Consider the following 15,584-nt stretch of genomic DNA (forward strand, 5'->3'; position numbering starts at 1 on the left):
TACAGATGAGGAAACTGAGGTAAACAGGATTAAGTGACTTGCCCAAGGTCACACAGCTAAGTAAGTGTCTGAGGCTAGATCTGAATTCACGAAGATGAGGTCTTCCCAACTCCAGGCCTGGCACTCTAACTTCTGTACCAACTAGCTGCCTCCAATAAGCATTTGCTGAGTACCTATCATGGGCAGAGCACCTTTAAGTGCTAAAGGAGATATAAAGATAAATAGGGCCTAGTCCTTTTCCTCTAGGAGCTTGAATTCTAGATAAGAAATGTACACAAATTTTTTTTAATTTACTTTTTATTTTTAGTTTACAACACTCAGTTCCACAAGTTTTTGAGTTCCAAATTTTTTCCCCTTCCCACTGCTTCCCCCTCCCCTGGCAAGAGGGCATGTAATCTGATATAGGTTCTACATATACCTTAGCGTTAAACTTATTTACACAATAGCCAAGTTGTAAAGAAGAATTATAACCAATGGAATGAATCATGAAAAACAAGAAACGAAAGCAAAAAAGAAGGAAAAAAACAGAGAGCGAATAGTTTGCCTCAATCTGCATTCAGACTCCATAGTTCTTTCTCTGGATGTGGATGGCATTTTTCCATCATGAGTCTTTTGGAGTTGTCTTAGAACCTTGCATTGCTGAGAAGAGTCAAGTCTATCAAAGTTAGTCATCGTTAGTCATCACAGATACCGTGTGTTTGTAATCGTGTATAATGTTCTCCTGGTTCTGCTCTCCTCACTCAGCATCAGATCACATATGTCTTTCCAGGTTATTACGAAGTCCATCTGTTCCTCATTTCTTATGGCACAATAGTATTCCATTACATTCATATACGACAACTTGTTTAGCCATTCTCCAATTGATGGGCATCCTCTTGATTTCCAATTCTTTGCCACTGCAAAAAGAGCTGCTATAAGTATTTTTGTACATACTGGTCCCTTTCCCACTTGTGTGATCTCTTTGGGATACAGCCCTAGCAGTGGTATTGCTGTGTCAAAGGGTATGCACCTTTTATAGCCCTTTGGGCATAGTTCCAAATTGCTCTCCAGAATGGCTGCATTGGTTCACAATTCCACCAAGAATATAACAGTGTTCCAATTTTCCCACATCCTCTCCAGCATTTATCATTTTCCTGTTTTGTCATGTTGGCCAATTTGACAGGAGAGATGTGGTACCTAAGAGTTGTTTTGATTTGTATTTCTCTAATCAATAGTTATTTAGAGCAATTTTTCGTATGACTATAGATATCTTTAATTTCTTCCTCTGAAAACTGCCTGTTCGTATCCTTTGACCACTTATCAATTGGGGAATGACTTGTATTCTATAAATTTGACTCAGTTCCCTGTATATTTTGGAGATGAGGCCTTTATCAGAGGCACCGGGTATAAAAATTCTTTCTGCTTCCCTCCTAATCTTTGTTGCCTTGGCTTTGTTTATACAAAAACTTTTGAATTTAACATAACCAAAATTATCCATTTTGCATTTCATAACACTCTCTATAAATTCTTCCCTTCTCCATAAATCTGACAGGTAAACTATTCCTTGCTCTCCTAAATTGCTTATAGTATCAGCCTTTATACCTAAATCGTGAGCCCATTTTGACTTTCACAAATAATCTTGACAAAAAGTAGAAGTATACAAGACAGGTACAACCTTTTGTTACCCTGCAGCAAGCAGAGACATTCAGAATCATCCACTGGCCTTAGGGTTGCCTCAAAATAGATTGTTTGCCACATTGGCTTGTTGTTCATCATAGAACTACAGATTTCAAGCTGGAAGGAATAAGTCAATGCGCTTGTATTACAAATGAGGAATCTAAGACTCAATTTGGATGCACTGCAACGCACAACATTGTTAGTGTTATTTCCATGAGTATATGTCACATCTGCCTTCCTAGACTGGAAGCTTCAGGAAGGTAGGGGCTGCATCTTTTATTTAAACTTTGCATCTTCCCAAGCTCCTAGCACAATGCTGTGTCCATAGCAGACACAATAAAGATATGTTGAATTGAACCAAGTTTTTTTTTTCCTTCTGAACAGGATTTTTAAAAGAGCTGGATCAACCTTTCTATCCTTTTTTCAGCTTCTCCCAAATGCCTCAAGTTCACTCCAAACTTGGCTCAGTATCGGATCAAAGCAGCTAATAGAGCAATTCACACTTCATGGAAACTTCCTCTCTTCCTCCCCCACCCCCATACACACAGAACCACTATCCCTCCTCCCAATTGCCACTCATTCAGTAATTTTATTAAAGAGTGTCAAAACATTTCAGAAAGGCTTAGATAGACAAGGGGCAGGCTGTTAGCTTCATGTGTCTGGACCCTGGTAAAACTGCTGTACAATCAGATAAGGACAGGGGAAAATTGTGTAAGATAATTAGGCAGCTAGAATTAATGAGGCTGTAGGGGCTGCTTGTATTATAATTAGGAGTTATAACTTCTATATGATAGTGAACTTTTTGATAAATTATATCATTTTATATTTGAAGGAAAATCATTCAAATACGAATACTAATTATACCTTTTCTCTCTCCTGGTTTTTCTGACATTGTTCTCTCTTGGTTCTCCCATTACCAACCATAGTACTCTTTACCTGTCTCCTTTGCTAGATCATCATCTAAATCCCCTCCTCTAATTTGGGGTGGACTCCAAGGCTCTGTGCTGGGCTCTCTTGTTTTTTTTCTCTGTATACTGTATTTTGGGGGCTTCATTATTTCACATTGGTTCAATTATCTCTATGCTGATAACTATATCTATCTCTAGTCTTTCCCCTGAGGTCCATCCACGGGATGGTTTTGTTAGCCTATTTAAATTCTTGGGTAGGTCATAGACTCATAACTGAAAAGAATGGAACACAATTTTGTAAACACATTTTTCAGAGCCTCCTTCAATCTTTTCTCGTTAACCACTTTCATCCACTCTTAGGATGACGCCTTTCTTTTAGTAGATGCTTAATAAATGTGTGTTGAATAAAAGGCAGAATATAGACAATAAATCACAAACATATATTAAGCACCTACGATGTGCCGGTACTGTGATAAATAGTTTATAAATATTATCTCATTTGACCCTCACAATGACCCTGTGAGGTAGCTGCTATTATTATCAACACTTTAAAATTGAGGAAACTGAAGCAGACAGAGGTTAGGTGATTTGCCCAGGGTCACAGAGCTTTAAGTGTCTAAGGCCATATTTGGAGTCAGGTCTTCCCGAGTCCAGACCTAACATGCTATCTATTTTTATGTTACCTAGCTGCCTATGCAAAATACATACAAAATAAACACACAGTTAATTTATTTTCCTGTGGTGAAGGTAAGGTGGGGTGGGGTGGGATGGGGTGAAGTGAGGAGGGGAGGAGGAGGCCGCACCAGTAAATAGTGGGATTGGGAAAGATGTAGTAGATGGCATTTGAGCTAAATTTTGAAGGAAGCTAGGGTTGGGCAGCTAGGTGCTGCAGTGGATGAAGTGCCGAGCCTGGGGTCAGGAAGACTCATCTTCCTGAGTTCAAATCTGGCCTCAGACAATTGCTAGCTGTGTGACTCTAAGTAAGTCACTCAACTCTGTTTGCCTCAGTTTCCTCATCTATAAAATGAACTGGAGAAGGAAATTGCAAACCACCCCAGTATCTTTGCCAAGAAAACCCCAAATAGAGTCATGATGAGTCAGACAGGACTGAAATGAGTGAACAACAACAGAGATTCTGAGACAGAAGTGAGGAATGAAATACATTGGAGACAGTGAGGGACAGCTTACTCAGAAGAACAGAGCCTGGAGAAAGGTGTGTTGTGTGTGAGGAACATAAGGACAATTTGATTGAACTATAGAATTCTGAAAAGGAGTAAATAAGCCTGGAAAAGTTAAGGCTTTAAGTGAAAAACAGATATGTTTGTATTGGATCCTAGAAGTAAGGGGAACTACTGGAGTTTATTGACTAGGGAATGGGAATGATCAAAATATTTAGCAGCTGTGTGATAGGGGGAATGGAGAATGGAAAGACCAGAAACTGAGATAGCAGTTAGGAGGCTACAGTGACCATTGGGTTAGAAATGATAACAGCCTGAACTAGGGTGTTGGCTATCTGAATAGAGAAAAGGGGATGAATGTGAGAGATGTTGGAGAGGCAAAATCGACAAGACTTTGCAACTGATTGGAAATATGGAGTGAACAAGAATGAAAAGTTGAAAATGGCTCCAAGGTTGGCTAGAATGATGCCAGTGCCCCCCCCCCAAAAAAGAAAGATCAGAAGAAGAATGAGTTTGTGAAGAAAGATGAGTTTTGTTTTCAACATGCTGAATTTGAGGTGCCTAAGTCTGAAATGTCCAATGCACAGTTGATGATGCAGGACTAGACCTTGGGGAAAGATTAGATCTATAGTTATCAGAACAATGAAGTCACCAAAAGACAGTATATAGAGAAAAAAAAAGAGCCCAAGACAGAGCCTTGGAATCCACCCCAAATTAATTAATGGGATTTAGATGATGATCCAGCAAAAGAACAGTATAGCCAGTAATGGGAGAACCAAGAGAGAATAATGTCAGAAAAACACTGGAAGAGAAGGTAATGAAGAATCAAATGCTGCAGAAAGAACAAACAGGATAAAGACCAAAAAGCAATAGGATTTGGCAATTAAGAGATCGTTGATAACTTTGGAGAGAGCAATTTCAGTTGTAGGATGAGGTCAGACAACACAATTTGATCATGAAGGAATTGAAGCAAAATCATCCATAGGAAAATTATTTTTTAAAGTTTACTCTGCATCCCCATTTGACAAAGGGAGAAACAGAGGCAGAGACAAAGTAAACAGCTCTAAAATATCACGGCGGTGTAATGAAAACTCAAGTCTTCCGCCTCAGGCTCAGTATTCTACACATTAAGCACACAGGCTTTCCCTGGTTTTATTAGCTTCATCTTATTATGAACCTGCTAAGAAGATATTACAAACCATGGACTAGAGACATAGATAAAAAACCTATTTAAAAAGTAGATGAGAATGTAATTGCAACCATAAAGCATAAAACTAAAGTGAAGAAAGAAAGGGAACTTTTTAATACTATCCTAAGCTTCCAAAATTCATTTTTTCAGTTGAATATTAAGAATATTTGTAAATACTAATCTCTTGCCTGTCTTCTCCTGGGCAATCTATCTGTTAGTATAAAACTTGTGGTCCTAATATATTTGGAACTTGTGACAGACTATCTATCTCTGTCATAAAAATATTAGCTAAGTTTGCTTTCTTTCCAAAGTGGGCAGTGTGATTCTGCATTGGCAGCAATCTAAACACAATGACAAACACCAATTAGTTTGGATATATTAGAATTTGATTTGTAGGTCCTTCTACCTTATTATTAGGTATAGAATGAGGAGTCCATAAAATTTGAAGAATGGCTGAAGGAAATGGGTGCAGTGAATATAGTGCTTGAAGTTAAGAAGACTTTTCTTCCTGAGTTCAAATCCTGCCTTAGACACTTACTAGCTATATGACCCTGGGCAAGTCACTTACCCCTGTCTGCCTCAGTTTCCTCATCTGTAAAATGAGCTGGAAAAGGAAATGGCAAACCACTCCAGTATCTCTGCCAAGGAAACCTCCAAATGGGGTCACAAAGAGTTGGCCACAATTGAAACCACTGAACAAAGAGCATGGAGAAGCAGACTCAAAGGAGATGTGATGTCTGTCTTCAAATTTCAGATCTGAAAAACTGTCATGTAATGGTGGGGGTTAGCTTTGTTGTTTGGCTCCAGCAGGACATGATCAAGAGCAAGTCAAGTGAAGTCAACAAAAATTTAAGCCTTACTAAGTACCAGACGCTATGAGAAATTCTGGGAATTCAAATACCAGCAAAAAGAAAGACAGCCCCTGCCCTCAAGGCACTTGCATTCTTTTTTTCCCCATAAATAGTATTTTTTTTCCAATTACATGTACAGATAGTTTTCCACATTCATTCTCAAGTTTTTTCCCTCTCCCTCTCTCCCCCCCTCCCATTGTTCCTCCTTCCCTCAAATCTGATATAGGTTACATATGTGCAATCATGTAAATATATTTCTACATCAGTCCTGTTGTGAAAGAGAAACAGAACAAAAGGGAAAAGCTACCCAAAAGGTGAAAATAATATGAAGAGCCTGGCGGGACATTCGAATTGGGAGTCAATAAAAGGACTGGCATCTGTCTAAGTCCTTGTACTCACTTGTATGCTGTTCAAGGGATCTACCCTTATTCAGATCGAATAAATGTAAAATATAATTAAAACCTTAAAAAAAAAGAAAATAGTATGCTTCAATCTGCATTCAGACTCCGTAGTTCTTTCTCTGAATATGGACAGCATTTTCCATCATGAACCTTTCAGAATTGTGTTAGATTATTGTATTTCTGAGAAGAGCTATGTCAATCATCTAGCAATGTTGCTGTTACTGGGTACAATGATGTCCTGTTCCTTCTCACTTCACTCTGGATCAGGAACTTACATTCTAATAAAGAGGATAACACATAAAAGGAAGCTGGAAAAAGGGTGGGAGATGAAGGTATCCAGTGCAGGGGCCTTGTAGATAAAGTGCTGGTGAAGAATCAGGAGTGTAGTCTGGAAAGAAGTGAAGACAAAGGTAGCCTGGGCATCCTCTTTAAAATGGAGGGTCTGGGAAGAACTAGCCAATCAGAGGCAAGGGTCACAGGGGTAGAGGGTACTTCCAGTGAGTGAAGCCAAGGGCTAGAGTGAACTTCTAGGGAGACGGAAGGATAGGATACAAATAAAGGCAAAAACAAACAAACAAAAATAAAAAACAGCCCCTGATCTCAAGGAGTCTAATGCGCAAAAGTTGCAAAAAGGCAAATAGAGGCTTAAAGTCAGGAAAAATTTCCTAACAACCAAAGTTTTCCAGAAGTGGGATTCCAGATGTTGGGAGTCTGTGGATTTTCCCTCCTTAGAGGTCTTCAAACAAAGGCTGGATGACCACTTACCAGATCTGTAATAGTGGAGGTTTCTTTCATATATGGATTGGTCTAGATATCTGCTAAGGTCTCTTCCGTTGTCAAATTCTTCAATTCTGATTGGTCGCCAGCCCCTTAGTCCTCTACTTCAGCCAAGTATAACTTCTTGCCTCCTCTTCAAAACTCAAAATCGCCCACACATTGAGACAAGTTGTGACCTGGGACAGCAAGTACACACAGAGCCCTGACTCACAATACATAGTCTCTTCATGGTTGCGTTTGTAGGTGCTTAATAAATGATTGTTAAGTGAGTGATTGACTGATAGTCAGGAGTAGGTGCTTAATAAATGATTATTAATTGAGTGATTGACTGATAGGCAATAGTAGGTGCTTAACAAATGATTGTTAACTGAGTGATTGACTGATTGATAGTCAGGTCCTCTCATTTGAAAGATAAGGAAAATGAAGCCAAAGAGCTAAGTGCCTTGACAGTGTGCTACAGCTGAATTCATGATGGACTTGGAGTCAGGAGGCCCTGGGTTTGAAGAGATATTTACTAGCTGTGTAATACTGGGCAAGTCACTGAACCTCCCAGACCTAAGTTAACATACAGAAAAAAGGGAGAATATTTCATTTCTATTTATAGAGATATAGAGAGTAGCGTGTCTCTCAGTTTACCCCCATTTGATCCTCATAATACTATGCAAGGCACTTGGAAGTCATTAAGATGCTATATAAATATGAATTATTAGCTTGAAAAGGCAACATTGCATAGTAGGTAGAGTGCTATATTTAGATTGAGGAAGCTCTGGGTTCAAATCCTGCCTCTCAATCCTTTCTTCTTGTTGTTCAGCCATTTTTAGTTGTGTCTGACAGCATTTAGGGTTTTCTTGGCAAAGATACTGGACTGTTTTGCCATTTCCTTCTCCAGTTCATTTTGCAGATGAGGAAACTGAGGCCAGCAGGGTTAGATGACTTGTCCAGGGTCACACAGTTAGTGACTGAGGTCAGATTTGAACTCAGGACTTGCTGATTCCAGTCTCAGCCAGCATGCTATCCACTGCTGCCCCCAATTCTTTCTTAACTGGGTCTCAAAAAATTACCTAAAGACTCAAAAGTCTATAGCAAAAGTGCTTTGTAAACTTCAAAATATTGTAACTATTATCCCTCCCAATAGAATGTAAGATCCTTAAGAGCAAGGATTGTTTTCATGTTTATTTTTGTACCTCCAGTACCCCAGTACTGAGCAATGTCAGCCTTATAAGAAATGCTTAATTAATGCTTGCGGCATTGAGTTGAATTACGCCAAGTCACAAAGCCAGTTAGTCTCACAGCTCAGACTGCTGGACTTCCCAGTCTAGAGCATGTTCTCTCACTCTCTCTCTCTGTGTGTGTGTGTGTGTGTGTGTGTGTGTGTGTGTGTGTGTCTGTATTTCTCTGTCTCTGTCTCTCTGTCTGTCTCTCTCTATCTCTGTCTCTCTCTCCTGCTCTGTTACATACTGTAACCCTTTCATCTCATGTGTCCAACCCAGCCTTTCTCCAGTGTTGAGAGATTGCCTCTGTTCTCTATGTCTTTGTGGTGCTCTCATCAACCTTTAATCCTTAACACTGAATGAGAAGGCATCCCTGCTCTGGAATTGTATCAGCATCCTAAAAGCAAAGAGAGCCTGGGCAGGAATGAACACTGTTGTGGTGATGTCAAGTATTCATTCAAAACAACAGTGGCAGCTACAAAAGCTGTCAGGTCGGCTGTCATTGATCAGATGAAAAATACCTGGGGAGGCTCCTTTGTGACAGGAGACTCTGACCTGCCCATCAACATTGCTCTTGGTCCCTGTGTGTTAGAGCACAGCCCAAAGCTCAGCATGCATTCCTAAAGTGCCAACATCAACTTTGACATGAATGAGATGTCCTCCATCCTTAACTGTCTTCTATGTGATTCTCTTTTATTTATTTCATATTTATTCTGTATAAATTTGGTTACTATAAAATACATGCATATGTTTTCTCTTTTGATAGAATATTAGCTCCTCAAGAGCAGGGATTATTCCCACCGAATCTGGCATGGAGAGATAGGAATATAATGAAATGCCACTGATTTCCAAAACTGGAAAGAAAGTCAGGCTGGATTAGGGACATGACTCAATTATGTTGTACTTTGATTCATCTGGAACCTGGTCAGCATATTAAAGCTCAGTACCCAAATTGCTACCTGTTCTGCTCACAGAGGGGCAGGGAACTTTCATACAGCCAATCAGGGTTTTGGTTTTAACACTTCCGCTGTAAGAAAGCACCTCCAACCATGACAGCCTCAAGAACTTTGGAAGGGGATGTTCTTGCCTTAGAAGAGAGACTAAACTATTAATGACACTATTTCTTCTTAAGCTTCTTTTGCTTAAAAGAAATGATTGATCATCAACCTAGATATTTTACTCCCATTTTGCTGATGAAATCTATCTAAATTTGTTTGACTGTGGTCATCAAATCCAATTGCATTTATTTACAGCACCACAATTAAAAAGTTGCTTCATAATAAAGTTGCTATCTACCTGTGATCTTGACCATGTAACTTCATGGGGAAATTGTATGTTGAATTACTAGGCAAAAGAGAGAGAGAGAGAGAGAGAGAGAGAGAGAAAGAGAAGAAAGAGAGAAAGAAAGAGAAGAAAGAGAGAAAGAAAGGAAAGAGTGAAAGAAAGGAAGGAAGGGAGGAAGAAAGAAAGAAAGAAAGAAAGAGAAAAATATTTGTTCGGCATTTTTATAGAAGAGTTTTGGTTTGTTTTCTTTTCCTTTCAGATTTTTAGAAGGTAGACTTAAGCCTTTAGTTGAAAACAAAAAAGACTTGAATCTTAAGTACAAACTTTCAAGGGTTTACAATGTCTGCTTTATTTAACGTCCTTAGGACGACAGTTTGGAGAGCAACTTGAGATGTGTAATTTGCAACGGAAAGAATTCCACCTAGTGCTAGGAATTATTTGAGCTTAGCAAACTAGCATTTACACATCCTTATCTTGCCTGTGGCTATGGACCAAGGAGTCTAGTTTCTTTTAAAATGGCAGACGTGCCCAAATTAAGAATTGGGACTGATGAGCTTTGAGGGCATTGAAAAGAAAACTTGGTTACTCTTTTGACAGCTTGTGGAACCAGAACCAAACCTTCCACTGCTAATGAAATTGGACTACTGGAGCATGAAGCAAGCTGCCCTGGACAATTTGATTTCCTCCCTACCACATGCCCCAGGCACCAAGGGATACTGCCCTAGCCCAGTTTTCTTACTGGAAAAAAAAAAACAACACTTTGTCCACTTTCTAAATCCAAAAAGTTATGTCAACACAATTCCCAGATAAAAGGTGAAAGTTTCAGTTAGCCATTCAGATGTTTTCATGACGCCACCATTTTCCATTATTTGGAAATCTACATATTGATGGAAATTATTTTTCTCTTTTCTCCTGAGTATTAAGGTGTGACCCAGCTGTGGCCAAAGTTTTAGACAGCCTAATGGAAGGAGTACTAGCCTCAGAGCCAAGGAAAACTGAGTTCATGTCTCATCTCAGACACATGCTAGCTGCATGACTTTAGGCAAGTCACTTAACATCTTTTGACCTCAGTTTCCTCATACATAAAATAGGAAAGATAATAGCACCTGACTTACAAGATTGTTGTGGGGATCAAATGAGATGATATACACAAAGTGTTTCGCAAACCTTAAAGTGCCAAATAGATGATAATTATTATTACTATTAATAGAAAGTATACTTGTTTAATACATAATACGCACGAAGTGTAACTTGCATATAAGACATATGGGGCACCCAATGCTAAGCTGCTTTCTGGAGGGAAGAGTTTCTCAAGCTGACACCGCTATGACAAGTAGACAGGCACCATGCAATAGTAAGAGAGAGTACTACGACTGGATTCAAACCTCATTCCTAACACTAACTAGCTGTGGACAAGTTACTTAGTCTCTGAGCCTCAGTATTTCTCATCTGAAAAATGGCCCTAATAATCACTATAATAATTACTTCGCTGGTTGTTGTTGAGGAAGTTAGGGGGCACACTGCTGCTGTGCATGGAGTCAGGAAGACCCAAGTTCAAATTCAGCCTCAGACACTATCTATGTGACCTCTGTGTCCCATAATTTCCTTTTGCTTTAATTTCCTCATCCATAAATGGGGATAATAGAAAGAGGGGTCAGACGGATGGGAGGAGAAGCAGGAGAAAGCAGTGTCATAAAAAGCTAATGAAGAGAGAGAATATCCAAAAAAGAGAAGGAAATTAACATTGTCAAATCTTGCAGAGAAGATTCAAAAAAAGGTCATTAGCCCTAGAAAGTCAAGTTCAAAGATGGAATCAAACTAAGAAACTCTGAGACTACAGCTTGAGTCTCCCTTCTTCATAAGCAGTACTTGGACCACATGTACAAAACAAAAATTGGTTGCAAGGTAAATTTGCATAGGTTCAGATGGTTTAGAAAACGTATGTCGTATGCCTGTCAAATACCCATAGGTTTAAATGGTTAAAGCACCTGGCAAACTTTAACAGTTATTTTTAGTATTACTATTTTAAATTCTTCAGAGAGATTCTACTCGGCGTGCTGATGGCCTGCTTCCTGTTCATTTTGTATCTTGAGGTTGCCTCTAGGGTTGTCTGTTCATTGTCTTTCATTCTCCATAAGCACCTGCCCCCCTTCCTTTTCTGATCACCCCTATCCTCAATAATATCTTTTATACCATTTCTGGAATGCAAGGTGCTGTTGGTAAAACACATGTTTATACATACCATTTGTCCTTCCATTGTCCACTGTGCTATGATTCTATGCATTTCATTTTTCCAAAAAGAAGAGGAATAATCCCTGATTTCAAGGAGCTTACATTTCAACCAATTTAAGACAGCATTTGAATTGAGTTAAATTTGAAATTTAATTCTTCTGAGGTCATTATGTTATATAATTGACAGCCATACATCATCACCAAGAGAAAACACCTGCAAAGGGAAGGATTTTTTTTGACAGCTGGCAATTTGGAAACCCAGAAGACTTTTCCAGTCCCCCTTGTTGCTAGTCTTCTCTCTAAAATTACCTTCTATCTATTCTGTACATACCTTATCTGTACTTATTTCTTTACAGACTGTCTCCTCCATGAGAATAAAAGCACCTTCAAAGCAGGAACTCTTTTGCCTTTATTTGTACCTCTAGTACTTAGCCCTGTGCTTGATACACGGTAGTTGTTACTCTGTCCTGTCTAACTCTCTGTGACTTCATTGGGGGTTTTCTTGGCAAAGATACTGGAATGGTTTTCCATCTCCTTCTGCAGCTCATTTCACAGATGAGAAAACTAAGGCAAACAGAGTTAAGTAACTCACCCAGGATCACACAGCTTACTAAGACACAGCTAGTAAGTGTCTGAGGCTGGCTTTGAACTCGTGAGTTTGAATCTTTCTGATTTTAAGCACAGTGTTCTATCCACTGAGCCACCTAGCTGCCCTGATAAATAGTAAGAGTTTAATTAATCCTTTGTTAGCTGATTGACTGAGCATGCCTGGTAGATTGTAGGCATTTAATAATGCTCATTGAATGATTGTACAATAACTCAAGTACAACCTGGCTCTATTTCTTTCTCGGGATCCAGCTCATTACAAATCATACTATCATTTTTAAAAATATTAATTAAAAGGAAACCCCCATAAGAAGTGTTCTTAATTGGTGTTATTTTGATGTAACACCAATTTACATGATTTTTTTAAATATACACATAAATTATCAATTTGTGCTGGAAATAAAGTTACCAATTTTAATACTATTGGAGACCAACTCACAAGTTACTGATGGATTATTTTAGACTGCATTTTAAGAATATAAGAATTAGATCTGGGGTCTAAAAACCTGTGTTCTAATCCCAGCTCTGCTACCAGCTACATCTGTGTCCATGGGCAAGTCTAGGCCTCTAGGCTTCATCTGTCAAGTGAAGAGATTGGATAAAATATTCTCTATGGTCCCTTCCAGCTGCAGCATTCAATGACTGCTCTCCAATTTCAAAACCCCTTACAGCATGTTCTCTCTGGAACTCCATTTGAATTAAATTTGCACAGTTCAATTTTGAATGTGTTGCATAAATGCCATTTCCCTGTTTCATTCTTAATGCGGCTCTGAGGTTGTGGGACTAAAAATGTCTTCTAAGCAAATTACTGATATTTTTTTATTGCCCTCCAATTTTGTAATTGCTAACATCTTCACAGCTGTTCATCAGCTACCTTGTAAATAATCCAGTATCTGTGAGGGAGCTTTTCAGAGAAAACAGGGAAAACATTTTAAATACTGAGTGCCCATTGTAAAAATTAATGTTTTTGCATTTTATGGCCCATTTGCAATAAATTATGGATAATGTCAAGACTATCCCACATCCCCATCTCCTAAAGATAGTCCTGAGGTTAGCAAGCAAACAGTTCTTTTCCTCATTTGTTACACATTGTCCCTAGAATTGTCTTTTTTTTTAAGTCGCGCTAAGGGACTAGCCTGACATAGAAGGTGTAGTGCTCCTGCTTACCATCAGCCTGCACAGGTTTCCAGAACCAGAGATTTTGAGGGCCTTTCAGGTCTTTAACTGTTTTGATTATAGCACAAATACTGTACATATTTTCTTTGCTAAATTAGACTCTGATGAGTGAACATGTGCCTAATGGCTTCTCAACAATGAAGCAACCAGGTTTGGGGCTTTTTTTTAATTGTTTTCTATTTACAGGAAGTGGTGTGACATATTAAAGCTTTGGAGTTTGGCCATGTTTCTGTTTACTTAAGGCATCTTTGCTTCTGCTCTTCAGAAAGTATTTATTTACCTATTATAGCTGCAGGAATGGAATGTACTTTGTTTTGTTGTGAGTACCTAGATACCACTGGGCTAGGCAGCATGTATATGTGGAGTCAGAGACAATATTGCATGAGCCACATGGGTCAGTGAAGGCACAGTAAGTATATGAACATCACACAGAAAGAGAGTAACCATGTGGACAGCTGAGGCAGAATGGTATGTTGGATCAAGCACTGGACTTAGACTCAGGTAGATACAGGTAGATACAGGTAGAATACAGAACTCCTGTTTAAAGTTAACTGCAGACTCTAGGCTAACCATTGAACCTCTCTGGGTTTTGGTATCATAAGCTGCAAAATGGGGGGAATTAATTCAATAACATCTAAGATCCCTTCCAATGCTAAATGATCCTGTGAGTATGCCAGACTAGCCTCTCTGAGGATGGTGATGAGTACTCCATACGATGACCAAGAACACCTTATTGTATCTAGAACACAGCTGTAGAGAACAGAAGAAATGGTATGTCCAGTAGTTCCAAAGATGGCTGTGCATAGGTTATGCTATTACCAGCTCAAAGCAGTTCTAATGAGCCGGTTGTTAAATTTTCAGTTTGAGCATTTACACTTGGGAAATAGGTCAATGCTACCAATCAGGGCAATGCTACCAATGGAGCAGCTAGGTGCCACTGCAGTGGGTACAGTGCCAAGCCTAGAGTCAAAAAGACTCATCTTCCTGAGTTCAAATCTAGTCTCAGACACGTATGAGCTGTATGACCCTGGGCAAGTCACTTACCACCTTGTGCCTCATTTCCCTCATCTATAAAATGAGCTGGAGAAGGAAATGGCAAACCACTTCAATATCTTTGCTAAGAAAACCCCAAACGGGGTCACAAAGAGCTGGACAGGTCTGAAAAACTACTGAACAAACAATCAGGGCTTGATTTATTTTTTTGTTAATTGTCTATACTTTTTTAAAATGATGGAGAAAGTGTTAATAATGCAGATTAAACTTAGAAGTGTGTCAAGAGAGAAGGTTGTTAAACATTTATCAACACACTTCTGGCTATAACCCTAATACTTGGGAATGTGAAGCTCATGATATGAACATCTAGGAAAAGTGCAGGACTATAGAATCTCGGCGTCGAAAGAAGCCTCAGACACCAACCCATCCATGACCAGGAATCCTCTCTAGAGCATCCAACCTTTTCTGGAGACCTCCAATAATGGAAAATCAACTGCCTCCTGAGGTAGACCTTTCTACTTTTTTTTTGAGGCAATCAGGTTAAGTGACTTATCCAGGGCCACAAAGCTAGTAAGTGTCTAAGATAAGTCAGGTCCTGCTGACTCCAGGGCTGGTGCTCTATCCACTGTGCCACCTAGCAACCCCTATTCTCCTTTTGACTATGTCTAATAATGATATCCTACTATTTTCCTTTCATGGACCTGAAATCTGCTTCTAATTTCTTCTACCCATTGCTCTTTGTTGTACCCTCTAGAGCCAGGCAGAACCAGCTTAGTCAGTCCTCAGTGTTCCCTGAGTGTCTCCTTTAAAACCAGCAATGCATGTCCCTCAAACAAAATCCTCCATCTCCCAACTCTAGACCTTTGCACTGGCTGTCCCCCATACCTGAAACACCATCCCTCCTCATCTCCGCCTCCTGCTTCGTTCGGGTTCCAGGTAAAAGCCCCCTTGCTATAGGAAGACTTCCCCGATTCACCTTAATTCTAGTTCCTTCCCTCTGTTGGTGATTTCCTATTTATCCCATGTAGAGCTTGTGTTGTACATGGTTATTTATATGCTGTCTCCCCCATTTGACTGTGAGCTTCTTGAGAACACTGACCATCTTTTGCCTTTCTTTGCATT

Source organism: Trichosurus vulpecula, chromosome 1 (assembly GCF_011100635.1).
Source record: "Trichosurus vulpecula isolate mTriVul1 chromosome 1, mTriVul1.pri, whole genome shotgun sequence".
Lineage (NCBI taxonomy): Eukaryota > Metazoa > Chordata > Mammalia > Diprotodontia > Phalangeridae > Trichosurus > Trichosurus vulpecula.